This window comes from Loxodonta africana, chromosome 4, assembly GCF_030014295.1.
Source record: "Loxodonta africana isolate mLoxAfr1 chromosome 4, mLoxAfr1.hap2, whole genome shotgun sequence".
In the NCBI taxonomy this organism is placed as follows: Eukaryota; Metazoa; Chordata; class Mammalia; order Proboscidea; family Elephantidae; genus Loxodonta; species Loxodonta africana.
This window is the reverse complement of record NC_087345.1, coordinates 43669119-43697047: the sequence shown is the minus strand read 5'-3', so window position 1 is coordinate 43697047 and position 27929 is coordinate 43669119. Positions and strand designations below refer to the sequence as shown.

Genomic DNA, 27929 nt, shown 5'->3' with positions numbered 1-27929 from the left:
AAGAGGGAGGTTAAAAGGCTAACTTAAAAAAATTGACTATCAAGAACTCAAGAAAAGGTTTAAACACAGAAGAAAACATTCTTTGATGGTTACGAAGGTGGGAAGGGTGGGAGAGGGGAGTTCACCAACTAGATAGTATCGAAGAATTATCTTAGGTGGAGGGAAGGAAAACACAGAATACAGGGGAAGTCAGCACCACTGGACTAAGCCAAAAGCTAAGAAACTTCCTGATTACAACCAAACACTTTGAGGGACAGAATGGCAGGACCATGGTTTCAGGGGACATCTAGGTCAACTGGCATAACAAAGTTTATTAAGAAAATGTCCTGCATCCCATTTAGTGAGTGGTGTCTGGGGTCTTAAAAGCTAGCAAACGGCCATCCAAGATGCATCAATTGATCCCAAGGAGAATGAAGAACACCAAAAACACATGGAAATTAGCCCAAGAGACAAAAGGGACCTCATAAACCAGAGACTCCATCAACCTGGGACCAGAAGAATTAGATGGTGCCCAGCTACCACCAATGACCACCATGACAGGGAACACAACAGAGAGTCCCTGATGGAGCAGGAGAAAAGTAGGGTGCAGAACTCAAATTCTAGTAAAAAGACCAGACTTAATGGTCTAACTGAGACTAGAGAAACCCCAGAAGACATAGCCGCAGACTCTCTGTTAACCCAGAACTAAAACCATTCCCGAAGCGAACTCTTTAGACAAAGAATAGACTGGACTATAAGACATAAAATAATACTCCTGAAGAGTGTTCTTAGTTCAAGTAGATACACAAGACTAAATGGGCAGCTCCTGTCTAGAGGTGAGTTGAGAAGGCAGAAACGGACAGGAGCTGGTTGAATGCACACAGGAAACCTGGGGTGGAAAGCAGGAATGTGCGGTCACATTATTGGGACAGCAGCTAGGGTCACGTAACAATGTGTATATAAATTTTTCTATGAGAAACTAACTTGAGCTGTAAACTTTCATCTAAATAAAGCACAATAAAAAAAATTGACTATCACAATGGAAAACTTGCTTTTCTTAGAAACCAAACCAAACCCGTTGCCATCAAGTCAAATCTGACTCATAGCGACCCTATAGGACAGAGTAGAACTACGCCACAGGGTTTCCAGGGAGCACCTGGTGAATTGGAACTGCCGACCTTTTGGTTAGCAGCTGAACTCAACTACTATGACACCAGGCTTTCCTTAGACAAATGCTTAATATATGGGGAGGAGGAAGGGTACAGCCAGAGGGGAAAAATTTTTGAGAAATGATTTCTAAAAATGAATTAAGGGTAATCCAACCAGACATTTCTGGGAGCTGCCACATTGCGCAACTCCAGGGGGTGACTTCTCACTGCAGTCTATGTAAATGGCACCCCCTAGAGTCATGCCATGCACAGCCAGCTAGGCCATGTTATGTGTATCGTGGTGATTCGGACTCATAGCAACCCTATAGGACAGAGTGGGACTGCCCCATAGGGTTTCCTAGGCTGTAATCTTTACAGGAGCAGAACGCCAGGTCTTTTCTCCCTGGAGCTGATGGTGGGTTTGAACCACCCACCTTCAGGGCAGCAATCATTTATGACAGTTGCCTGAATATCCATTTGGGAATTATAGCATGTCCACACTTGGCTAATTCATGCACCCTAATTCAAACTGTCTCTCTCAGCTTTAATAAGGTGGCCTCTCGGATTCTGGAAATTTTCTCTAGCAAGAGTCTTCAACAGTTTTGCGAAGAGGAATGACTTTTTTGGGGGAGAAGAAGGTGAGGGTAGGAACAAGGGATTAAGGTGACAGGGGAATTTGGGAAGATGCTGGAAGTAAAGCCTACTAAGAAAGATTTCAAGATCAGAGTGCAACTTCTAACTTATGTTGTTGTTAGGTGCTGTCGAGTCGGCTCTGACCCTTTGTGACCCTATGTATAACAGAATGAAATTGTTTGGTCCTGTACCATCCTCACAGTAGTATGTACATTTGAGCCCATCACTGGAGCCACTATGTCAATCCATCTCCGTTGAAGGTCTTCTTTTTCGCTGACCCTCTGTTTTACCAGGCATGATGTCGTGCTTATTAGGTTATGTTATCAGGAGGGACCCATGCCTAGAGAAGAGCATCGTGCTTGGTTGGATTCTGAATGAAACAAATCTGATACAACCAAGTGTTGGGGAGAGGGTGCAAAAGTTGACTATCATACACTGCCGGCAAGATGCACCTTGGTATTTCTGAAAGTCTATTTCGTGGCATGTGTCCAAAGTCTAAAGTATATGCACATCAAAAATACATAAAGCAGGTTATAAAACTATGTATAGAATGACTGTACCAAAAATACCAATGAATACAGGAAAAACAGACTCATGTAAATGATGGCTTTCTGGATAGTGAGGTTATGAGTGATTTTTTTTTCCCTGACTCTCTCCTTTTACTTTTCTAGTTTTTAAAAGCACTTATTCATTCAACAAACATTGATGGAGCACCTGCCATGTGCTGGGGGTAGTTCCAGGTGCAGAGGTTACCAAACTAAAAACAAAACCTGTTGCCATTAACTAGGTTCTGACTCAACCGCAACCCCATATGTTACAGAGTAGAATTGAGCTCTGTAGGGTTTTCTTGAAAACCCTGGTGGTGTAGTGGTTAAGAGCTATGGCTGCTAACCAAAAGGTCGACAGTTCAAATCCACCAGGTGCTCCTTGGAAACTCTATGGGGCAGTTCTTCTCTGTCCTATAGGGTTGCTATGAGTTGGAATTGACTAGACAGCAACAGGTTTGGTTTTTTACATTATTTTGTAGGGTTTCCTTGGCTGTAATCTTTATAGAAGCATATCACTAGGGCTTTCTTCCGTGGGGCCACTGGGTCAGTTTGAACTGCCAACCTTTCCTTGAGTAGTCGAATGCAGACCATTTGCACCACCCAGGGACCTACAGGGGATACAGCAGCAAACCAAACAGTATTTATTACCTGATCTAATGGGATTTACATTCTGATTGTGGTGGGGCGGGGAGGAGGGGGGAGGAAATAAAGTAAATAAATAAAACATGGTGATACGGAGTGATATGGAGAAAAATAAAGTAGGGGAGGGGATAAATATTGAGTAAATGGTGATTTTTAAAAAGTGTCAAGAAGAGTCTCAGAGAAAGCTGATATTTAAGCAAAGACCAGAAGGAGAGAAGAGGGTGAGCCATTTAGGTTTCTGTGGAGAGTTTTTCATGCAGAACGAGTTACAAGTGCCAAGGCCTCAAGGGGCAGCAGATCTGGTCTTCCGGAGGACAGAGCAAGTTGTGTTTGCAATGTCAATAGGCAAGTAACAGGGTTGGAGGTTTAAAAATACAACGACCTGATTATCTGAGATCCTGAAGGTCTTTTCAAGAACTTTGCTTGTATTTTTGAATGAGATGGATAAACACTGTATGATTTTGAGCAGAATTATCTGACACACTCTTCAATAGTATCACTCTGGCTGTGCTGGGAACAGTCTAGGGGAACAAGGGTGGAAGCAAAAAGATCATGTCATGAGGCAGTTTCAATAAGCTAGGTAAAATATGATGGTATTTCAAATCAGAGTGATAGTGAGAGTGGCATGGTACCAGATATCTTCTGAAAGCATAGCCAATGAGATTTGCTGAAGGTTTCGATAGGTACTGTGAGAGAGAAAGGAAAGATCGAAGAAGATTCCAAGATTTGTGGCCAAGTTGGAGTTGCCATTGACTGATTGTGAAGTCTGTAGGAGGAGCAGTTTGAGAAAGGGGAAAGATCAGGGGTTCGGTTTATTACATGTTATGTTGGCAATGCCAAGAAGCAGTTGGGTCTGGAGTACAGGGGAGCTAGAGGCTGAGGAGTTACATTTGGGAGTTTGTCAACATATCTATGATGTTAAAGCCAAGAGACTGGATGAGATCAACAACAGACTGATTTTAAACAATGAGAAAATTGTATGCTGTGCCCTCTGAACCACTGTCAAGTTAAGACCACAGAGATAAGAAGGAACCAGCAAGCGACACTGGAAGGAAAAAGTAAAGGAGAAGGAGAACCATGAGCTTGTGGTATTCTGCAGCCTACTGAAAAAATTTTTTCAAAGAAGGATTGACTAGCTGTGTCAAATGTTGCTAATTAATTATGTAAGATGAAACTGAATGTTGTCCATTGGACATAGTAACCTGGAGGTCACTGGTGACCTTGACAAGAAGAAAGAATGTGAGGAATGGACTATGAATGAAGACAACTCTTTCTAGGAGTTTTGTTGCAAAGGGAAGAAGAGAAATACATCTGTGGCTGGGAAAGGAAATGGAGCCAAGGGAAGGGGCCTGTTTATTTGTTCTTAAAGATGGGAAAAATAGAGAGTTGTTTGTTTACTGAGGTGAATGATCCACAGGATGAGAGGAAAAATTGATAACGCAGGAGAGAGAAAAGAGACTTGCTGGAGCAGTGTCCTTGGTTAGGCAAGGAGCACCAGGACTCAATGTCCAAATGGAAGCCAGTTCTTCTGCTGCAACAGAAAGGAAGGCAGGGCTTACGGCCACTGAGACTGGGAGATGGATAGAAGTGGTGGTGGGGGTTTTGGAAATGATCTTCTGGTGGCATTTATTTTCTCAATGAAATAGGAAGCAGGGCCATTAGCTGAGACTGGGAAGTCCGAAAAAGTGGAAGGGTGAGTCAAGTAGGGAAATGTGACACTATTACAGGGAAGTACTGAGAAAACGAACAGGTAGTACTTAAGAACAAGGAAATAAGCTAGGAAGGAAACTTAAATTTTCATGAACTTTCACTTGGCAACATCACCACCAATTCAGTGGAATTTTTCTTAAGGAAATGATTAAGGAATTATGCCAGGATGTTTACCAGCAGGACTGCTTGTAAGAGCAATAAGTTAGAAGCAATCTAAAAGCCTCAAAAAAGGAGACTGGTTATATTTAACCAATTTATATATTTAGCTGATTTATTAATTGGTACAGCCATTCAAAAGTATACAGTGTATACACTGATACAGAGAGCTATTGATAATACATTTAGAAAAATAAGAAAAATCCCATATTTGTAAAAAATTATTTATTTTAATATGTATGTGTTTAAAATTGGTAACCCTTGCCAGTTTAGGTTATGGATTGCCCATTCTTTTTATTGACTGTATTTTCTATAAAAAGCAGAATGAGAAATTTGTAGTGAGAAAATAACAAGAAAAGCCTGCTCAGTGTTTCTGTGCTGTATGGCTCCTTTAGGTTTTTTGTGAGTGTGCCAAGTTGTCCTATAGCCTGCTCTGAGCTTCCTTAATGCTGAAGCAAACCACTGATGATGCCACTGAGTGGCTACATCTCTACCTACAATTCCCACCAGCCACACCACTATCACTAGATACAACCGCAACTAAAACGAATGAGGTATTTTTTTCTGTGTGATCTTTTATTTTAAAATAATTTAGTATAAGTGGTTTGTTTGTGTACACATTAACTCTAATCAACAACTCAAAAGCCATCGAGTCGATTCCAAATCAAAGTGACCCTACAGGACAGAGTAGAACTGCCCCATATGGTTTCCAAGGAGCAGCTGGTAGATTCGAACTGCCGACCTTTTGGTTAGCAGCCAAGTTCTTAACCACTGTGCCACCAGGGCTCCCTAATTAACAACTCAAGGGGTAATTAATTAGCACACAAAGTATCTGAATCTGAATCAGGATGTTACAGTCTGTTAATTGGCACATGGAGTATACTTCTATGAATAATCAACTGAGGGTAGTTAGTTAGCAAAAGAAAAAGATGTTACAAACCATGCATTACAGGTAAAATTGTGAATTAGCAGTGGTGAGACAGGACCCACTGACCTCAAATGGACAAAGATAAGAATCAGCCAGGCCTGCCAAGTAGGGCTCACAGCCCTGAGTCCCTCCACTCCATGGAGGTTCCTCTTGCCTGGCCTATATCCAACGCCTGATGATACAATCCTCCTGTAAGAATGTCAGCAAGTCCTCTCCAGACTGCTTCTTACCTGTAAGATGCAGGCTGGCATATTTAACAGCAGAGAGGAAGCTGCCCAAAGCCATAATGAGATTATAGAACTGCTTGTGCCTGCCTAGCTTACCAATAAACATGCATAGGTTTGGCCTATTTGTTCTGAGATTAACTTTGATTGTGACACTCCAACTGATTTGGATCAAATAATGCCCACTGGACTGTTAGCAACTGTTGTTGTCAGATGCTGTTGAGTCAATTCTGACTCATAGCAACCTCATGTGGCAGAGTAAGACTGTTGGTAGAGACTACCGAAATTGATTTCATAATCATCTGTTAGCCAGATTGGTTTAGGCCATTTGGAACAAATGAAAATAAAATATTCTTTGATTTGTATGGTGGACATTTTCTCAGTAGTATATAAAGTCGGGAAACCCTGGTGGCATAATGGTTAAGAGCTACGGCTGCTAACCAAAAGATCGGCAGTTCAAATCCACCAGGCACTCCTTGGAAACCCTACAGGGCAGTTCTGCTCTGTTCTATCGGGTCACTATGAGTTGGAATCGACTCGAGGGCAATGGGTTTGGTTTATATAAAGTGGATGCAAAAAACATATTTGGAGAAATTCATTATTTTTATTGATCTGTCATAAAAAAAAGATCTGTTATAGCCACTTAAAAATTTTAAGTGTGCTGCCTTTGACATAGGTTCAAGACAAGACTCGGGCCATCCGCCCTTCAGTCAGATTGGTGCCCCAAGCCCCTACGATATAGAGGTTCTGGCGCCACCCCTACCACAAGGGATTCTGTGTATTTTTTAGAAGGCCATCTGCCTTGTTTCCACAAGGTGCTACTTCCCTTTGAAATGGCTGCTCCACGATTCAAACTGTGAACTCCAAACTGGCATTTCTCCGATCCATGTGCAACCTGTGTCCTATCAATATTTGGATTACACTGGATAACTTTGGAATTTGAAATTGATTCATGCAAACGGATGACTGAGTAAGCAGTAAGAAACATGACCAAGATTAAGCTCCTGGCTTGATATTGCATAAACATGTTTTATAGTTTATTTAAAAGCAAACTTGATTCTTCCTGAATGTCTCAACCATAACACGTCCTTTGTTAGGAAGGGACAGAGAGAGAGAGAAAAAAAAAAAAACATGTTTTTCTTCCCATTCATAATCAAGAAAATTTTTATACTGAGAAAATCTGATTTTTCCAGTAATATACTTTATTGTGCTTTTCTTTTTACCCTGTATTCTTTTTTATCTCTTTTTGCAGGATTGGAGCAAAAGCAACTGTCATGGATTGAATTATGTTCCCCCAAAAATGTGTGTATCAAGTTAGGCCATGATTCCCAGAATTCTGTGGTTGTCTTCCATTTTGTGATTGTAATTTTATGTTAAAGAGGATTAGGATGGGGCTGTAACACCCTTATCGAGTCACATGCCTGCTCCAATGTAAAGGGAGTTTCCCTGGGGTGTGGCCTGCACCATTTTTTCTCTCTTAAGAGATAAAAAGGAAAGGGAAGCAAGCAGAGAGTTGGGGACCTCAAACCACCAAGAAAGAAGCACCCAGAGCCAAGCGCATCCTTTGGACCCAGGGTTCCTGCACAGAGAAGCTCCTAGTACAGGGGAACACTGATGAGAAGGCTGACAAAGAATGCCTTTCCCTTGGAGCCGACGCCCTGAATTTGGATTTTGAGCTGACTTTTTTTTTTTTTTTTTTTACTCTGAGGAAATAAATTTCTCTTTGTTAAAGCCATCCTCTTGTGTTATTTCTGTTATAGCAGCACTAGATAACTAAGACAGCAACTCTCATACTTGGAATGGTGGCATTTATCCTCAAGCTTATTCTTTTAAATACACCTGCCTGACACTGACCAGGAGATCAAAGTGAACATTGCTAATAACGGGACAAATTGACATTATCTGTCTTCTGATATGACACACTGAAAGGAACACAGCACCACTTCGGTGATATTGCTGGCAAAATGCATAAACTACTCATGAGGAACTATCACACAAACCCAAACTGAGGGAAATTCTACGAAATAAATTATGTGAAATTTTCAAAAATATTATGGTCAGCAAAGACAAGGAAAAGCTGAAGAATCATTCTAGATTTGAAGAGACTAAAGAGACATGAAAAGTAAATATAACACATGATTCTGGATTGGATCTTGAAACAGAAGGAAAAAACATTTTTTTCTGTACATATTGGAAAAGGTAAAATTTGGATGAGATGAGTAGATTAGATGGTGCTACTGTATCAATGTCAATTTTCTGCATTTGATGGCTGAACTGTGGTTACGTAGGAGGGTGCAATTCTCTTTTAGGAAATACACACTGACATTTGTACGGGTATTGGGGCATCAAGTCTGCAGATTACTCTCAAGTGATTCATGAAAAAATTATATATATATATATGTAAAGAGAGAGAGAATGATAAAGCAAATGTGGCAGCTGTTAACATTTGGAAAGCCTGGGTAAATGGTATATGGAAGTTCTTTGCATTATTCTTTCAATTTCTCTAAGTTTGAGATTATTTCAAAAGAAAAGCTAAAGAAAAAAATGAAAGATTATCTTAAACCAAGAGCCACTAGGTTACTTACCATTACCATTAAAATGAGGAGGTTCACTACCGCCATAAAACAAATTGAAAAAAAATATTATGTAATTTTCCTGGGATCCTTCAGACCTGCTAAATAAGAATATTGGGGAGCTCGGAGAAGCTCCAGAGGTGACACTCAGAAGGGAAAATTGAAGAAAGAAAACCTTGAGCTTGTGATGGTCTGTAGATGGGAAAATTTTGCATAGATAGGGTTTTTTGTTTTTGTTTTTTCCCCCTGTAACTCCTTACTCCTATCACTGCCTCTAGCAGCCAGGTGACTATGACGCACAGCCACTGCGGCCAAGCACCCTGTAAGCAAGTCCTCTCGGTTCTAGGATCTCCGGGGTAGGTCTGAGAAGGAGGAAATTCTGCTTCCTGGCCTGGCCTTTAGGGCAACTCACATCCAAGCTACTTCACTTAAAAAAAAAAAAAAAAAACTTTACTAAGGTGTAAATATCTGATAATGACTTAGCTCAGCTTCCCAAACTATGTTCCTCCAAACACTAATGCCACTAGGAGTTGTTCCCTGAAAACAAAACAAACAAAAAACCCATCTAGTTCTTGGATCAAATAAGTCTGTATAATGCTGCACATTGTAGCTCTTTCCTAGAAATTTATAATATACATTAGTTTATAAATATACATTAGTTTATAAAGTAATCTGGTTAATTTTGCTTAATTCGGTGCTTCACAAATGTTTTTGGCCACGGAACACTTTCCCCTTACACTTAACACCTATCACATACTTGTGTTCTCCATGTTTACTTACGAAGGCCGTGTGTACCGTTAAGGATGCTGCAGGAAAACATCCAAGGTAGATGGGTCTCAGGCATGGTTCAGTCAGGGCCTGTCTCAGGTCATTCACTTTTCTCACAGTTCTACCTTCTGGTGTGTGTCAGCTTTACTCTCAGGACCGCTTACCTCGTGAGATTTCAAGATGCTATGAGCAGCAACTAGGTTTGGTGCTTCTTTCTTCACAGCCAGAGATAAAATGTATTGCACCCACTCTGGCTGGTTTACTCCTAAGCCAAATCACTGAATCAAGGAAAATGGGATTGCCCTGTTATCTTTAACCCACGGGGGCGCACCCTGGTGTTGGGAGGGGCCCCATTCATACACTGGCAGCTACACAATGGGAAAGGGGTGGAATGGTTGTTGGGGAGGCAATAGAGATGTCTGTCAACTGTGGAATTTAAGCTCGCAGAGAAATGGGGCATTGTGCCTTGTGCAATTAGGCCTCAAAATCACCAGCTCCTCTGGCTCCGAAGGTAGTTCTAAGTCTCAGGTTGGTCTGTCTTTGGGTGAGGGGCAAGCCCCCTGAATGTAGTCCCCTCCTCTCCCGTGGAGACTGGAGGAGAGTAGAGGGCAGAGACAGAGGTGCAGCACTGAGGAAATAAGAATATCAGTGTATCAAGTTGCCTTTTCTTTTTTTAAAATTCCTATGCTTTCCCACAGGTGGATTTTGCTTTCTTTATACCTACCCAGACTTTCCTGCAGGCCCTGGTTACTGTTCACCTTCTCTCGGGACACTTCTGAAAAGAATATTGAACAAAGATTTCTTGCCAGTTCTCTCATCAGAGGTTAAATTCCAAAGGTTATTTTTTTAAGCCTTTATCTTAACCTTTTGCCTCATAATTTTGAAGTAAAACCCTTCCTGGGATGCGCCCTCACAAAGTGCTAAGAACTGAAAAAAGTGTCATTATTATACTTGCAGTAATCTCCAAACAACATCAGCCAATTCAAGTATTTGTAAATAATTTTGCCTAGGATGGTTTTGTTGTTACCAAGAAACTACTATGCTAGGTCAATACCGAGGCTTCAGTTAGATCTAATGCACACAATAAACAAAAATAAATAAAAGTCAAACTTTCCTCTTTTCCTTTGAAATAGTTAATGTTGCAAAAACAGTGCATTCATGTGGCTACACTGGCTTTGAAGGTGAGCCATGATTCATTCATGGCCGAAAGTAGGTGAGCGGTGGCTCCCGGAGCTCAGCCCTGCCCCCTGTAGGAAGTCTCAGTCAGTGACCTGTGCCTGTTTCAGCGTCCAATTAGGGTTATCTCTTTCTCCTTCCTTATCTTCCTCTCTTCCCTTCCTTTTCCTTCCTTTCCTTCCCTCAAAACACTGCCGCAGAGGAAAAGACCTAAGAAACTATTGAAAATTTATATAACGTCTTACCCCAACTACTCTCTTGTCCTCCTTGAAATCATCAGCTGCTTGTTAGGTTACTGTCTAATTCATTTAATAAATTACTATGTGATGAGGTGTCTTATCACACACATGTGTATACGTTCATGTGCACACACACACACACACACACACACACAAATTTTTAATGAGGTCATCAACACCTCAATGCAAAATAGTGATAAGAACTGAGAATCTTAGATCCTCCTCCACCACCAAGTGTTTCCTGCTTTTTTTATTCAACCATGGAGGTTGAATAGGGTTTGAAATTCTTTAGGGTTACTTTGGGATAGAGTAAACCATTAAAACCATGTCTTGGGCAACAGACATGAACAGACACTTCACCAGAGAAGACATTCAGGAGGCTAACAAACACATGAAGAGATGCTAGTAATCAATAGCCATTAGAAAGATACAAATAAAAACTACAATGAGATGCCACCTCACACAGGCAATAATGGCACTGATCAAAAAAGGTAAAAAAAACCAGAGAACAACAAATGCTGGTCAGGTTATAGGGAGATTGGAACTCTCATACACCGCTGGTGGGAATGGGAATGTAAAATGGTTACAACCACTGTGGAAAATGGTATGGCGCTTTCTTAAAAAGCTAGAAATAGAAATACTATGTTGTTGTTAGGTGCTGTCAAGTTCATTCTGACTCACAGGGACCCTATGTACAACAGAATGAAACACTGCCTGGTCCTTTGCCATCCTCACCATAGTTGTGATGCTTTAGCCCATTGTTGCAGCCACTGTGTCAATCCATCTCTTGAAGGTCTTCCTCTTTTTCACTGACCCTGTACTTTACCAAACATGATGTCCTTCTCCAGGTATTGGTCCCTCCTGATAACATGTCCAAAGTACCTGAGCCAAAGTCTCGCCACCCTTCATTCTAAGGAGCTTTCTGGCTGTACTTCTTCCAAGACAGATTTGTTTGTTCTTTTGGTAGTCCGTGGTATATTCAACATTCTTCTAGATCACCATAATTCAAAGCCATCAGTTCTTCTTTAATCTTCCTTATTCATTGTCTGGCTTTCACGTGCATATAAAGTGATCGAAAACACCACAGCTTATATGGTCACTATGAGCCAGAATCGATTCAACAGCAAAGACAGTTTGGTTTTTGGTTTGGGTCAGGCACACCTTAGACCTTAAAGTGTCATCTTTGCTTTTTAACACTTTAAAAAGGTCTTTTACAGCAGATTTGCCCAGTGCAATGCGTCACTTGATTTTTTGGCTGCTGCTTCCATGGGCTTTCATTGTGGATCCAAGGAATACTATATGGCCCAGCAATCCCACTGCTAAGTATATATCCTAGAGAAATAAGAGCCGTGACATAACTACACATATGCACACCCATGTTCATTACAGCATTACTCACAATAGCAAAGAGATGGAAACAACCTAAATGCCCATCAACAAATGAATGGATAAACAAATTGTGGTACATACACACAATGGAATACTACGCAATGATAAGAATAATGATGAATCCACGAAACATCTCACAACATGGATGAATGAGGAGGACATTATGCTGGGTGAAATAAGTCAGCCACAAAAGGACAAATACTGTATGAGATCACTATTATAAAAAATCAAGAAAAGTTTACACATAGAAAGAAACATCCTTTGATGGTCACCAGGGATGGGACGGACACAGAGAATCACTGATTAGATAATAGACACGTATTAATTTTGGTGAAGGGGAAGACAGTGCACAATATGGGGAAAGTCAGCACAAACTGGATTCATTTTCTGAGATTCATGCTTTGTATATTCCGTTTTCGGATTGCTAATGCCTGGACAAATTGAAGAGGAATGGTGCCACATTCATCCTCAAAAAGATCACTGCAAAATCCATCCTGAAGTAAAACTCTGCCAGTGATAGGATAATATCCATACGCCTTTTTTTTTTTAGAAGGAAGACCAGTTGATATGACTATTATTCAAATTTATGCATCAACCACCATGGCCAAAGATGAAGAAATTGAAGATTTTTCAATTCATTTTCTCAATGGCACCTCACAAGTTGGTACTTCTGCAGTGTGAAACGGATCGAAAATCCAGTCAGGATGCATTGATAATTACTGGTGATTAGATGCAAAAGTTGGAAACAAAGAGGAAGGATCAGTAGTTGGAAAATATGGCTTTGATGATAGAAAGAATGCTGGAGATCGCATGATAGAATTTTGCAAGACCAACAACTTCTTCATAGCAAATACCGTTTTTCAACGATATAGATGGCAACTATACATTTGGACCTCGTCAGATGAATACACAGAGAATCATATCAGCTACATCTGTGGAAAGAGATGATGGAAAAGCTCGATATGATCAGTCAGAGCAAGTCCAGGGGCCAACTGTGAAACAGACCATCAATTGCTCATATGCAAGCTCAAGCTGAAGCTGGAGAAAATTAGAACACGCCCACGAGATCCAAAGTATGACCTTGAGTATATCCCACCCGAATTTAGAGACCATCTCAAGAATAGATTTGACTCATGGAACATTAATGATTGAAGACCAGTTGAGTTGTGGAATGACATCAAGGACATCGTACGAAGAAAGCAAGAGGTCATTAAAAAAGACAGGAAAAAAAGGAAAGACCAAAATGGATGTCAGAAAAAACTCTGAAAGTTGCTTTTGAACATAGAGTAAATAAAGCAAGTGGAATAAATGATGAAGTAAAAGAGTTGAACAGAAGATTTCAAAGGGCGGCTTGAGAAGACAAAGTAAAGTATTATAATGACATGTGCAAAGACTGGAGCTAGAAAACCAAAAGAGAAGAATATGCTGTGCATTTCTCAAGCTGAAAAAACTGAAGAAAAAAATTCAAACCTCTAATTGTAATACTGAAGGATTCTATGGGGAAAACATTAAACGACTCAAAAAGCATCCAAAGAAGATGGAAGAAATACACAGAGTCGCTATACCGATAAGAATTGGTCGACATTCAACCATTTCAGGAGGTACCATATGAGCAGGAACCAATGGTACTGAAGGAAGAAGTCCAAGCTGCACTGAAGGCATTGTCAAAAAGCAAGGCCCCGGGAATTGACAGAATACCTATTGAGATGTTTCAACAAACGGGTGCAGCACTGGAAGTGCTCATTCACCTATGCCAAGAAATTTGGAAGACGACTCCCTGGCCAACCGACTGGAAGAGATTCATATTTGTATCCATTCCAAACAAACGTCATCCAACAGAATGCAGAAATTATCAAACAAAATCATCAATGTCACACAAAAGTAAAATTTTGCTGAAGATCACTCAAAAGCAGTGGAGGCAGTACATCGACCGGGAACTGCCAGAAATTCAAACTGAATTCAAAAGAGGACGTGGAATAAGGGAAATCATTGCTGATGTCAGATGGATCCTGGCTAAAAGCCGAGAATACCAGAAAGATGTTTACCTGTGTTTTATTGACTATGCAAAGGCATTTGACTCTGTGGATCATAACAAATTATGGCTAACATTGCAAAGAACGGGAATTCCAGAACACTTAATTGTGCTCATGAGGAATCCATATGTTGAGAAAATAATCCGAGAACCTGACCTATGTGAAGAAGAAAGGGGCATCAGGATTGGAGGACGACTCATTAACAACCTGCATTATGCAGATGACACAGCCTTGCTTGCTGAAAGTGAAGAAGACTTGAAGCACTTACTGATAAGACCAAAGACCACAGCCTTCTGTATGGATTACACCTCAACATAAAGAAAACAAAAATCTTCACAACTGGACCCATAGGCAACATCATGGTAAAGGGAGAAAAGACTGAAGTTGTCAAGGATTTCATTTTACTCAGATCCACAATCAACACCCATGGAAGCAAAGCAAGAAATCAAACAACGCATTGCATTGGGCAAATCTGCTGCAAAAGACCTCTTTAAAGTGTTGAAGAGCAAAGATGTCACTTTAAGGACTAAGGCACACCTGACCCAAGCCACGGTGTTTCCAGTTGCCTCATACTCGTGCAAAAACTGGACAATGAGTAAGGAAGACCGAAGGAGAATTGATGCCTTTGAATTATGGTATTGGCGAAAAATATTGAATACACCATGGACTGCCAAAAGAATGAACAAATCTGTCTTGGAAGAAGTATAGTCAGAATGCTCATTAGAAACAAGGATGGTGAGGCTTCATCTCACATACTTTGGACATATTATCAGGAGGGACCAGTCCCTGGAGAAGGGCATCATTCTTGGTAAAGTAGAATGTCAGTGAAAAACAGGAAGACCCTTAATGAGATGGACTGACACCGTGGCTGCAACAATGGGTTCAAGCATAACATGATGGTGAGGATGGCATAGGACTGGGCCGTGTTTCATTCTGTTTTACTTGGGGTGGCTATGAGTCAGAACCAGCTCAATGTCACCTCACAACAACAGCAACGGTAGTGTTTTGTTCTGTTGTACATAGGTTCGCTATGAGTTGGAACCGACTTGATGGCACCTAACAACCATAACAACATGGTAAATATTATAACATATACAATCCTACGACAGCAGTAACAACAAACAATAATTTACAAGTGAATACATGCTAAATACTTGTGACAAGTTGTACAGGAGTATACCCCTGCGCATATATAGGTATGGTTGTGGATATTTCTACATACATATTTATATGTGCTGCATGTATATTTATATATATAATAGAACACACAAGAGGCACAGTTAGGGAAACTTGTTAGGTGCCATCGAGTCAGCGCCGACTCATAGTGACCCTACATACAACAGAAGGAAACATTGCCCGATCCGGCGCTATTCTCATAATCATTGTTATCCTTAAGCTTATTGTTGCAGCCACTGTGTGGATCCATCTCATTGAGGGGCTTCCTCTTTTTCGCTGACCCTCTACATTACCAAGCATGATGTTCTTCTCCAGGGACTGATCCCTCCTGACAACATGTAGAAATTATGTGAGGCATAGTCTTGCCATCCTTACTTCTAAGGAGCATTCTCTACTTCTTCCAAGACAGATTTGTTTGTTCTTTTGGCAGTCTATGGTATACTGAATATTTTTCTCCAACACCACAATTCAAAGGTATCAATTCTTCTTTGGTCTTCTTTATTCATTGTCCAGCTTTCATATGCACAGAAGGTGATTGAAAACATCGTGGCTTGGGTCAGGCGCACCTTAGTCCTCAAGGTGACTTCTTTGCTTTTCAACACTTTAAAGGGTTCTTTTGCAGCAGATTTTGCCAATGCAATGCGTCTTCTGATTTATTGACTGCTGCTTCCATGGGTGTTGATTGTGGATCCAAGTAAAATGAAATCTTTGACAACTTCAATCTTTTCCCCATTTTTCATGATGTTGCTCATTGGTCCAGTTGTGAGGATTTTTGTTTTCTTTATGTTGAGGTGTAATCCATATAGAGGGCTGTGGTCTTTGCTTTTATTAGTAAGTGCTTCAAGTCCTCTTAACTTTCAGCAAGCCAGTTGTGCCATCTGCATAACGCAGGTTGTTAATGAGTCTTCCTTCTATCCTGATGCCCTGTTCTTCATACAGTCCAGCTTCTCGGATTATTTGCTCAGCATACAGACTGAATAGGTATGATGAAAGGATACAACCCTGACACAAAACTTTCCTGACTTTAAACCACGCAGTATCCCCTTATTCTGTTCTAAAGACTGCCTCTTGATCTATGTAAAGTTTCCTCATGAGCACAATTAAGTGTTCTGGGATTCCCATTCTCCACTATGTTAGCCTTGATTTGTTATGATCTACACAGTGGAAGGCCTTTGCATAGTCATTAAAACACAGGTAAACATCTTTCTGATATTCTCTGCTTTCAGCCAGGATCCATCTGACATAACAATAATATCCCTGGTTTTGGCTCTTCTGAATCTGGCTTGAATTCCTGGCAGTTCCTTGTACAATATACTGCTGCCTCTGCTTTTGAGTGATCTTCAGCAAAATTTTACTTGGGTGTGATATCAATGATATTGTTTGATAATTTCTGAATTCAATGGGATCACCTTTCTTGGGAATAGGCATAAATATAGATCTCTTCCAATTGGTTGGCCAGGTAGCTGTCTTCTAAATTTCTTGGCATAGATGATTGAGTGCTTCCTGTGCTGCATCCTTTTGTTGAAACATCTCAGTCAGTATTCCGTCAATTCTTGGAGCCTTGCTTTTCGACAATGCCTTCAGTGCAGCTTGGACTTCTTCCTTCAGTACAGAAACAGGCTGCTCAGCCATATCTTGAATAGTACCTGAGCCAATTTTTTTCCCTTCTTCTTTCTCTCCTTTCCCTCCCCTAGCCCATCCCTGCCTCCAAGTAAGATCCTGATGTTAGCTCCCCAAATGGTTAAGTGTTAACCAATGTTTCCTCTAAGACTGTGGAAAACAAGTGATATAGATCTAACCTGTCAAATAAGAGGAAGAAAGGCGCTAGCTACCCCCTGAGCTGATGGGATAATAGCAGGAAAAGATCGACATGTTTGAAGTATGACCACCGAAACCAAACAGAAGAAAGAGAGTGCACATTCCGCAAGTCCCTAAAACTTATGGCCCCTTTTCCCTTAAAAACCTGAGCCGACGGTAGTCTGGGGAGACAGACGACTCTAGGAGGAGATCATTCCCCTCTGTCTCCATATACTGATATATCTAATAAAGCTCTAGCTACCCACCTCACCTGTCTCGAGAATTGGCTATTTGCGGCAGGAGGCTCTAACTCGTGAAATTGCAGTAACAGTACCATTGGTTCCTGCTCATATGGTACCTCCTGAAATGGTTGAATGTCGACCAATTCTTATCGGTATAGCGACTCTGTGTATTTCTTGCATCTTCTTTGGATGCTTTTTGAGTCGTTTAATGTTTTCCCCATAGAATCCTTCAGTATTACAATTAGAGGTTTGAATTTTTTTCTTCAGTTTTTTCAGCTCGAGAAATGCACAGCATATTCTTCTCTTTTGGTTTTCTAGCTCCAGTCTTTGCACATGTCATTATAATACTTTACTTTGTCTTCTCAAGCCGCCCTTTGAAATCTTCTGTTCAACTCTTTTACCTCATCATTTATTCCACTTGCTTTATTTACTCTATGTTCAAAAGCAACTTTCAGAGTTTTTTCTGACATCCATTTTGGTCTTTCCTTTTTTTCCTGTCTTTTTTAATGACCTCTTGCTTTCTTCGTTTACGATGTCCTTGATGTCATTCCACAACTCACCTGGTCTTCAATCATTAATGTTCCATGAGTCAAATCTATTCTTGAGATGGTCTCTAAATTCGGGTGGGATATACTCAAGGTCATACTTTGGATCTCGTGGGCGTGTTCTGATTTTCTCCAGCTTCAGCTTGAGCTTGCATATGAGCAATTGATGGTCTGTTTCACAGTTGGCCCCTGGACTTGCTCTGACTGATCATATCGAGCTTTTCCATCATCTCTTTCCACAGATGTAGCTGATATGATTCTCTGTGTATTCATCTGACGAGGTCCAAATGTATAGTTGCCATCTATATTGTTGAAAAATGGTATTTGCTATGAAGAAGTTGTTGGTCTTGCAAAATTCTATTATGCGATCTCCAGCATTCTTTCTATCACCAAAGCCATATTTTCCAACTACTGATCCTTCCTCTTTGTTTCCAACTTTTGCATTCTAATCACCAGTAATTATCAATGCATCCTGATTGGATTTTCGATCCGTTTCACACTGCAGAAGTTGGTAAAAATCTTCAATTTCTTCATCTTTGGCCTTAACGATAGGTGTGTAAATTTAAATAATAATCATATTAACTGGTCTTCCTTGTGGGGCTATGGATATTATCTTATCACTGACAGCATTGTACTTCAGGATAGATCTTGAAACATTCTTTTTGATGATGAATGAATGCATTCCTTTCAAGTTGCCATTCCCAGCATAGTAGACCATATGATTGTCCAATTCAAAATGGCCAAAATAAGTCCATTTCAGCTCACTAATGCCTAGGATTTTAATGTTTATGCATTCCATTTCATTTTTGATGACTTCTAATTTTCCTAGTTCATACTTCATACGTGCAAGTTTCGTTTATTAATGGATGTTTGCAGCTGTTTCTTCTTATTTTGAGTCCTGCCACATCAGCAAATGAAGGTCCTGAAAGCTTGACTCCATCCACGTTGTTAAGGTGGAGTCTACTTTGAGGAGGAAGCTCTTCCCCAGTTGTCTTTTGAGTGCCTTCCAACCTGTGGGGCTTATCTTCCGGCACTGTATCAATCTTTTCAGACGTAGAGTGCCGGGTCCTTCTTCCTAGTCTGTTTTAATCTGGAAGCTCAGCTGAAACCTGTCCACCATGGGTGACCGTGCTGGTATTTGAATACTAGTAGCATAGCTTCCAGCATCACAGAAACTCAGAAGCCCTCACAGTACGACAAACTGACAGACACGTGAGGGGGGAACTTCTTATGCCGATTGACCTAGATGTCTAAGAAACTTCTCAGACATAATCAAACACAAGGAACTGAGATAGTGGAGTTGAAGGCTCAGGACCATAGTCTCTGGGGATATCTAGGTCAGTTGGCATAAAATAGTTCGTAAAGATAATGTTCTACATCCTACTATGGTGAGTAGCATCTGGAATCTTAAAAACTTGCTAGCGACCCTCCAAGATACAACTATTGCTCTCTTCATGATTGGAGCAAAAGACAGTGAAGAAAACTAGGCTCAAGAAAGCAATCAGTCCAAAGGACTACTGGCCCACGTGAACCACAACCTCCGTTAAACTGAGACCAGAAGAACTAGTTGGTGCCCAGTCACCACTGCTGACCAACCACTCTGACCAGGCACACAGTAGAAACTTCCAGATAGAGTGGGAGAAAAAATGTAGAACAAAATCCAAATTTATAAAAAAAGACCAGACTTACTGATCTAATAGACACTGGAGGAACCTCCAAGACATCCTTCTAACATGGAACTTAAGCCACTCCCGGAGATCACCTTTCAGCCAAATAATAAAAACCCAGAACCAAACCCATTGCTGTTGAGTCAATTTTGACTCATAGTGACCCTATGTAGAACAGCCCCATAGTGGTTCCAGGGAGCAGATGGGGGATTCAAACTGCTGACCTTTTGGTTAGCAACCACTTAACCACAGTGCCACCAGGGCTCCAGCTGAATAATAGATCCAAAAACACCAAACCCGTTGCCAGTCGAGCTGATTCTGACTCATAGTGACCCTTTCAGACAGAGTAGAACTGCCCCACAGGGTTTCCAAGGAGTGCCTGGTGAATTCGAACTGCCGGTTAGCAGCCATAGCACTGAACCACTATGCCATCAGGATTTCCAAATAAGAGATAGGCCTATAAAATAAACAATAACACCAGTGAGGAAGCTGTTCCTTAGAACAATCAATTATACGAGACTCAAAGGGCAACGTTTGTTCAAAAGCAAGAATGAGAAGGCAGGGAGGGACAGGAAAGCCAGCAGAATGGAAACGGAGAAACCAGGGTAGAAATGGGGAGAGTGCTGACACATTGCAGGGATTGCAACTCATGTCATAAAACAATTTGTGTATGAATTATTGAATGAGAAACTGGTTTACTAAGTAAACTTTCACCTAAAACACAATGAAATGTTAAAAAAATAAAAAATCTTTTGCCAAATATCTGCCTCAGGGCAGAATCAGAGCCTGATATTTGTGAGAGTTTCTTGAGATTGAAAATTCCTCAAGGCCATCTTAGGCTTGTGAGTCTGCTCTATTCTTTTAAATTCACCAGCTCAGCAGATGTAAAGGACAGAATCATTCAGTCTCAGGGTAGGAGATGATCTTAAAGGATCTATCCTCTCTTCTAAGATACAGTTTTCCTGACAAGTTGTAATCTAGTCTCTCCTAAAACATTTCCAGGAGCAAGCCTTTGAAGGAGGCCTGTGTTACTTTCAAACCAAAAACCTAAATCTGTTGCCACTGAGTGAATTCCAACTCATGGCAATCTGTGCATTTCAGAGAACTGTGCTCCATAGGGTTTCCCATGGCTGTAATCTTAGGGAAGAAGATCTTCAGGCCTTCCTCTGAAGGTGCTGCTGATTGGATTCGAACTGCCAATCTTTTGGTTAGTAGTCAAGCATAAACCATTTGTGCCGCCCAGGGACCTGATTTTACTTTCAGATGGTACTCATTGTTTGAAAAGTCTGCATTATGTTTGGCTAAAGTCTACCTTTCTATAGTTTCCACCCTGCTTCTACCTTCTGGAATAATATAGAAAATATCCAGTGTTTCTATCTGGCAGCCTTTCAAATTCCTGGAGGTTGTGGCCATGTGAAACTGGACCCCCAATATTACCAGGTCTTCCAACTTTTCAACAAAAGCTATAAATTGAGATTTTCTTATGCAGTTGTTTGATTTTTAAATATTGGCACCTAACGTAAAAACCAGAACACTGTAGATGCCAAATAAAACATATCTACTTTTTTTTTTTTTTTTTACTGGGTGCCAGTTTGCAAATTCAGCCAAATCACCGTCAACTCGACTGACGCTGGGTAAAGGATTACAAAAGGGAGGTTAGGAAGAGCTGCTTATAAAATAGTTTTTGCTATAAGCAACTGGGTTATTACAATGAGCCTAAAACGCCACATGCTTATATTAATGGTGAATAAAAATAGTCCAGGGTTGTAGTATCTCTAGTTTTTTACAGTGACAGTATAACGTCTTCCAATTGCTGATTGCAAAATGCCACTGGGAATGAGCTGAGCTTTGTTGTGCTGTCTTGAATAAGTATGTACTATATCGGAACTCTGGTGGCGCAGTGGTTAAGAGTTCGGCTACTACCCAAAAGATTGGCAGTTCAAATCCACTAGGTGCTCGTGGAAACCCTATGGGGCAGTTCTACTCTGTCCTGTAGGGTTGCTATGAGTCAGAATGGACTCGACGGCAAGGGGTTTTTTATATTGGGATAGCTAACTTGGGACCCTCATAGGCCACAACTCCTTTCATATGTGTTTTTCATGAGCACATCTTGTTCAAAATCAAGTCCCGTGAGTCTCCTGCCTTAACCACTCAGTTTAAGGTGAAAATGATGGGTGTATCGGATAGGTGTTCCTCTGAGTAAAAACTGCTGCCCCAAGCAGTGCGTTCTTCTCTGAATGTTGCATCTTTAATTCTCCTTTTCAGAGAAAGGATGATCAACATCACCAGGCACTTTTGAAAATGGCGCAGAAAGGGGATGTTTTAGTTGTCCAGTGCCACTGTAACAGAAGTACCGCAAGAGGATGGTTTTAAAAAGCAAATTTTCTCACAGCTTAGGAGGCTAGAAGTCTGAATTCAGGGTGCTGGCTCTAGGAGAAGGCTTTCTCTGTCGGCTCTGGAGGAAGGTCCTTGCCTCTTCTGAGCTTCTGCTCCTGGACAGTCCTCATGTGGCTTGGCATGTCTCTTCCCCCATCTCTGCTTGCTAGCTTGCATTTAATATCTATGAGTTGGAATCGACTCAGCGGCAACTGGTTTGGCTTTTTTTGTTTGTTTGGTACGTTTCAAAAGAGATCAACTCAAGATATGCCCTACACTAATCCTGTCTCATTAACAAAAAAGACAACCCCTTCCCAAATGAGATTATAACCATAGGCATAGAGGTTCGGATTTACAACACATGTTCGGGGGGAACACAATTCGATCCATAACAGAGGATTTAACAACGTTGAACTTTCCATGTGATTTTTGCATCTGGTTCCATTGTTATTGTTGTTCGTTGCCATGAAGCCAGCCCCTGACTCATGGCAATCCCATGCACAATGGAATGAAGTGCTGCCTGGTCCTGTGCCATGTTCATGATCGGTTGTGAATCAGACCATTGTGATCCATAAGGTTTTCACTGGCTGATTTATGGAAGTAGATCACCAGGCCTTTCTTCCTAGTCTTAGTCTAGAAGCTCCACTAAAACCTGTGCAGCATCACAGAAACGCATGAGTCTCCACTGACAGATGGGCAGTGACTACTCGGGAGGCGCGTCGGCCAGGTCTCCCTCAGAGAAGGCACAAATTCTGTGTCTGAACCACCATCGCCTCGCCCCTACTGTCCTTGTTATTAGAGTTCTAAACAGCAATAGCGCCCTGCGAGAATATCTGGTTTCCAAATGATTCATCTTCTCACAGACCTTGATATTCAATCCAGGTGTGGGAATAAACCACGTAGCCCTTATGTTCCGTCCCTGGGGCTTGGAAAGGCTTCAGTGAAATTCTATAGCAAAAGATGCAGGCGTTTCCCCTGAGTTCCTTTTTGTTCTGCTAACTTTTTATCTCTGAAAAGCAAAGGGATTTCCTCTGGGGATTAAGCAGAGAAACAAGCTAAAGTAGAGGTAGGATTTCATTAGAACTAAGGGAAGCAAAATATCCAGAAGTCAACTCAACAAGAAATCCTTTTTCCCGACCTTGGACTGTTTCCTCTTTATCTCCAGCTGAGAGCTGCAGGAATCCTGGCCCCACTGAGGTTTCCCATTCTCCTTTCTCCTGGCTGCGGGAATACCTGGGACAAACAGTACCAGTTGCCACTACCCGATGTGCATCAGAGCAGAGCTATGCTCCACTGGGTTTTCAGTGGCTGATTTTTTGAAAGTAGGTCACCAGGCCTTTCTTCCGACGTGCCTCTGAGTGGAACCTCCAACCTTTCAGTTATCAGCTGAGCATGCTAACCGTTTGCACCATCCAGGGACTTTGGACAAACAGCAATGGTTACTTAAGCGAGGCGGAGAGGAATCTCATTCAAAAGTACATACAATGACTTTTTTTTCTTTGAAATTTTCAAGTTTTTACATGTGTTATTTTGTTCACATTAAATCATTTTGAAATAAAAATTTAAAAATTAATAGGTGCCTCTCTCATCATAGCACCTTTTGGTTTGAAGAGTCAATGAAAGCATTAGAGGTAGAATGAATAATTTTCTCAGCGATAGATCTTAGAAGCTACTGTACGAAGAATGAGATGAAAGTAGAATTTCCTGTTCACAGAAAGCATCAGGTTTTGTAAGCTGTCCAACACGCTACTATACACATTTGTCCCAGTCACACTTTTTATTGCAATCCAGGAATCTGCAGAAAGAGTAGGGTATGACAGTAAAGGGAAAGGATCTGTGTCAGAGCAGTTACCCTAAAGCTACCCTGTCATATTCATCATCTGTCAACATAAGGCTAGATAAAAAGTACGTATTTAGCAGCTATTCAGGAACCACTAAGGACGAACCCTGAAACAAACAATAAGTCATACTTCTGTTAGATCTGTTTCTCAAATTTTTACATTTTGATTTGTGGTTAACATTCACTTTCAATATGTTCAATGGTAAACGGAGGGAATAAATTCTAAGTAAATCATGTCTTTTATTATTTTTGAAGTTGTTTTCTTTTGATTATGATTAATTTCAAAAACTTTAAAGAGACACTATTGATTGTCAATTCTGTGTCTTTAACTTTATTTTTCTTGCACTTATGACCATGTCTTTTGTTTTTAGAGAGATACTTGGGTCATGCTTGAATTGCTTTGGCAGTTTCCCTTCTAATTTAACATACTGCATGTCTATTTTTGTTTAAAACTACTCTTCATTACATTTTGGGGTGTCCTCTCTGATCCAAATAATATTTAATGGAGTATAAGTTTTTCGTATTTCGTGTGGAGTTGAGCATTTTATTTTGTTATTTCTAATTTTATGATTTGCTTTCTGGATATAGAGCATATAGAAACCAAAAAAACCCCAAACCCATTGCTGTTGAGTCAATTCTGACTCATAGCAACACTATAGGATAGAGTAGAACTGCCCCATAGAGTTTCCAAGGAGCACCTGGTGGATTTGAACTGCCAGCCTTTGGGTTAGCAGACATAGCACTTAACCACTATGCCACCAGGGTTTCCAAGAGCACACAGAGTTTTGGCTTACTTATGTGGTCCAGAACATGGCCAATTTTTGTTGAAGATACATGTGGGAAAGAAAAGCAAATCTGCTTATACCTCTGTATAAGCCTGACTGATTACTTTTGTATAATTCTGTATCAGATGGAAAATCAAACTGTACTTCTGAAATGTTGAGATTCCATATTGCATTATATTATATATTACATTTCTGTCAATTTTCTTCACTTAGTTCTTTTTGCTTCATAAATTCACAATTTTTAGAGATGTGAGTTTATCCTCTTATTTTTGTTGTGAAATCTACTGTATTATGAGAAGACTCTTGTGAAAAACCCAAAACCAAACCCGCTGCAGTCGAGTTGATTCCGACTCATAGCGAGCCTATACGACAGAGTAGAACTGCACCATAGAGTTTCCAAGGAGCACCTGGTGGATTCGAACTGCTGACATCTTAGTTAGCAGCTGTAGCACTTAACCATTACGCCACCAGGGTTTCCGACTCTTGTGAAGGAGACCACAAAATTTAGGTGCCTGGCATAAGGAGAGCCTTCTGCCTGAAATGTAGTTCAGGCTCCATTTTGTTGTTTACTGCTCATTCTGAGCTGACTCTCAAAAAGCCAGATGCTAGAATAGTTCAGCAAGCCTTTAGGCTTCCCTCCCCTCCCTTCCTCTCACAGCAACCTCCTGAGAAGAGCACTTACTCAGGCTGACCTCCAAAACATCCATAGGTTAACAAGATGTAACTGACTCAAACTTTAGGATTAACAAAACAATGCTTAGGGAATCTCATAATTGTTTTGTGTCTGTTAAAGCATGATTTTGTAAATACCGATCAATCAGAATTTTTTCCCTATAAGTTTTGGATTTTCCATACTTAAACTCCATGAAAAATTTCTTTCACCGAAACACTTTTGTGAATCCTTACAAAGTGCTGCCTGATCTTAATCGCTCTTGTCTTTCAATAAAACTCTTTGCTTTCAATGTAACAGAGACTCAAGTTCGCTCTTTGATACTCTCAAATCAGTCTTTATTTTTAACTGGAACACTTTTGAGATTTGACCCAAAAGAAAATGCAACTTATGTACTTTGCAAAGAAAATGCAACTAATGTACTTTGTACTCCTTACCAACACTTCCACCCCTTCTAACCTTTGCCTCTTGGCAAATCGTTGACCTATATTCCCAGTAAGCCCAGGCTCCTATTGTGTTACTTGGCTGACTCAGTTTGGATTTATGGAGGACAATCTGGTAATTATACTGTGTTCCTAGATTCAATGTATATTCATAAATCCTCTGGTGCATGAAGTCTAAAACCTCTTGACTTGCTAAGGCAAAATAGCTTTATAAGTCTTCAGGGAAAATGAAGTGTATAGTGTATTGATTATATATAATTCCTTTTAAATATCTACTATAGACCCAACTATTTTTATTAAGTTTGCTCATGGGTTGAACATGATTTTTTGACAGTAACCTCCAAGTATTAGAATCAATCACTTTCCCCCCCTTTGGGAGCCAAAGAGTTCTAGCTAGAGAGAAATGGTTTATCTTTCAGTCCTCTTGGACACGGTATCCCTCCTGGGAACAACAGCAGAATTGTGTTCATTCTACACAAGAATGAAATGTTAAGCAAATGCCTGGACTACTTTGTCTTCAGGGAAGGTAAGCAAGTTATATTTGTTCTCCAGACAGCCAGAGGGCAAGGGTAGTATGAGGTCCAGGTAAGTCTTTTTCTTTATGACACTCATTTGATTTCACATTCCAGGCCCTCCCCCCACTTCTCATTTGTGACTCACCTTTATTTAGGATAATTATGGCATTAGTTTTCTCAGACTGAATACCTCAGGATTTACTCAATGGCTAACATTTGGCCAGAAACTTGAAGTTTTCTGTGTATGGGAGGCTGATTTCTTTTTATAAAATTATTTTAACTGAATTAAAAAAAAATGAAGCATTAGCTTTAAATACCATACTTTTTTTTATTGTGTTTATGTTTAAGTGAAAGTTTACAAATCAAGTCAGTCTCTCATACAAAAACTTATACACACTTTGCTATATACTCCTAGCTGCTTCCCCCTAATGAGACAGCACACTCCTCCTCTCCCCCCGTTCTCCCCGTGTCCATTCAACCAGCTCCTGTGCCCCTCTGCCTTCTCATCTCACCTCCAGACAGGAGCTGCCCACATAGTCTCATATGTCTACTTGAGCCAAGAAGCTCACTCCACCAGTATCATTTTCTGTTTTATAGTCCCGTCCCTGTCTGAAGAGTTGGTTTGGGGAATGGTTCCAGTCTTGGGCTAACAGAAGGTCCGGGGACCATGACCTGGGGTCATGACCTGGGGTCCCTCTAGTCTCAGTCAGATCGTTAAGTCTGTTTTTTTTTTTTTAACGAGAATTTGAGGTCTGCATCCCACTGTTCCGCATATTATTCTGAAATGTAGCCTGGGGAAACCAAATAGCTACCATTTATTGAGCACTTACTCTGTGACAGTTACATTTCATAAACATAATTTACATTATTTTTACCTGTTACAGGTAAGGAAACTAAGCTTTGTGAATACCTTCCCCAAAGGTCACGCTGCAAGAGAATGGCAATGCTAGAGTTTGCATCCAAGTCTTTCTGGCCCTAAAGACTCTGCGTGTTAACTATTGAGCTATACAACAAATAGCGGGTCATAGTAATCCCCCTAAAACCCTTGCCTTTGAGTAGATGCAGACATTCCAAGGCTGTCAGTCTTAACTGAAGCAGACTGCCACATCTTCCTCCCACGGAGTGGCTGGTCAATTCAAAATGCTCACCTTTCAGTTAGTAGCCAAGTGCTTTAACCACTGTGCCACCAGGGCTTCTTTAGTAATGCCCACTCAGTCCTAAATATTGAGCGTCTAAATTTTTACCTATGCTATTTCCTCCAGTCCATACACCCTAGTTTTAACTTTTTTTTTTGACAATAAGTGAAATAGCAATGTTTTGAAAACACTGAAATAAATAAAAATTCTCCTTTATTCAACAACTATTTGTTAAGCCCCTCCTATAAGCCAGGCAGTGTGCTAGGTGGGGAATCCAAAGAGGCCAGGCTACCTTTTCAGAAGATTGTCATAGTGGAAGAGGCAAAACTGTATTATATACAACCTCTGTTGTACCCGAGATTTGTAAAGAATGCTGTACAGACAGTAGAAAGTACACAGTGATATTCAAGCTGCCTTTTAAAGGATGAATAGGAGTTTTCCAGGAGTCTCTCGGTGGCACAAACAGGCATTGGATTAACTTAAGGTTGGTGGTTCAAATCCATCCAGAGGCACCTTGGAAAGAAAGGCCTTTCGATTTGCTTCTGAAATATCACAGCCTTGAAAACCCTACGGAGTGCATTTCTACTCTGC

At 40.7% G+C, this 27929-nt stretch overlaps 1 protein-coding gene and 1 long non-coding RNA gene across 3 annotated transcripts in view; one reads left to right on the top strand and one right to left on the bottom strand.

Moving 5' to 3' along the window:
- The window catches only part of POC1B (POC1 centriolar protein B), a 167495-nt gene that overhangs the window by 19781 nt on the left and 119785 nt on the right, over nt 1-27929 (bottom strand). The window lies entirely within an intron of this gene.
- Nucleotides 104-12671, top strand: LOC135231184 (uncharacterized). The gene is made up of 2 exons (XR_010321781.1): nt 104-5370; nt 7221-12671. It is a non-coding gene; the product is annotated as an uncharacterized LOC135231184 (long non-coding RNA).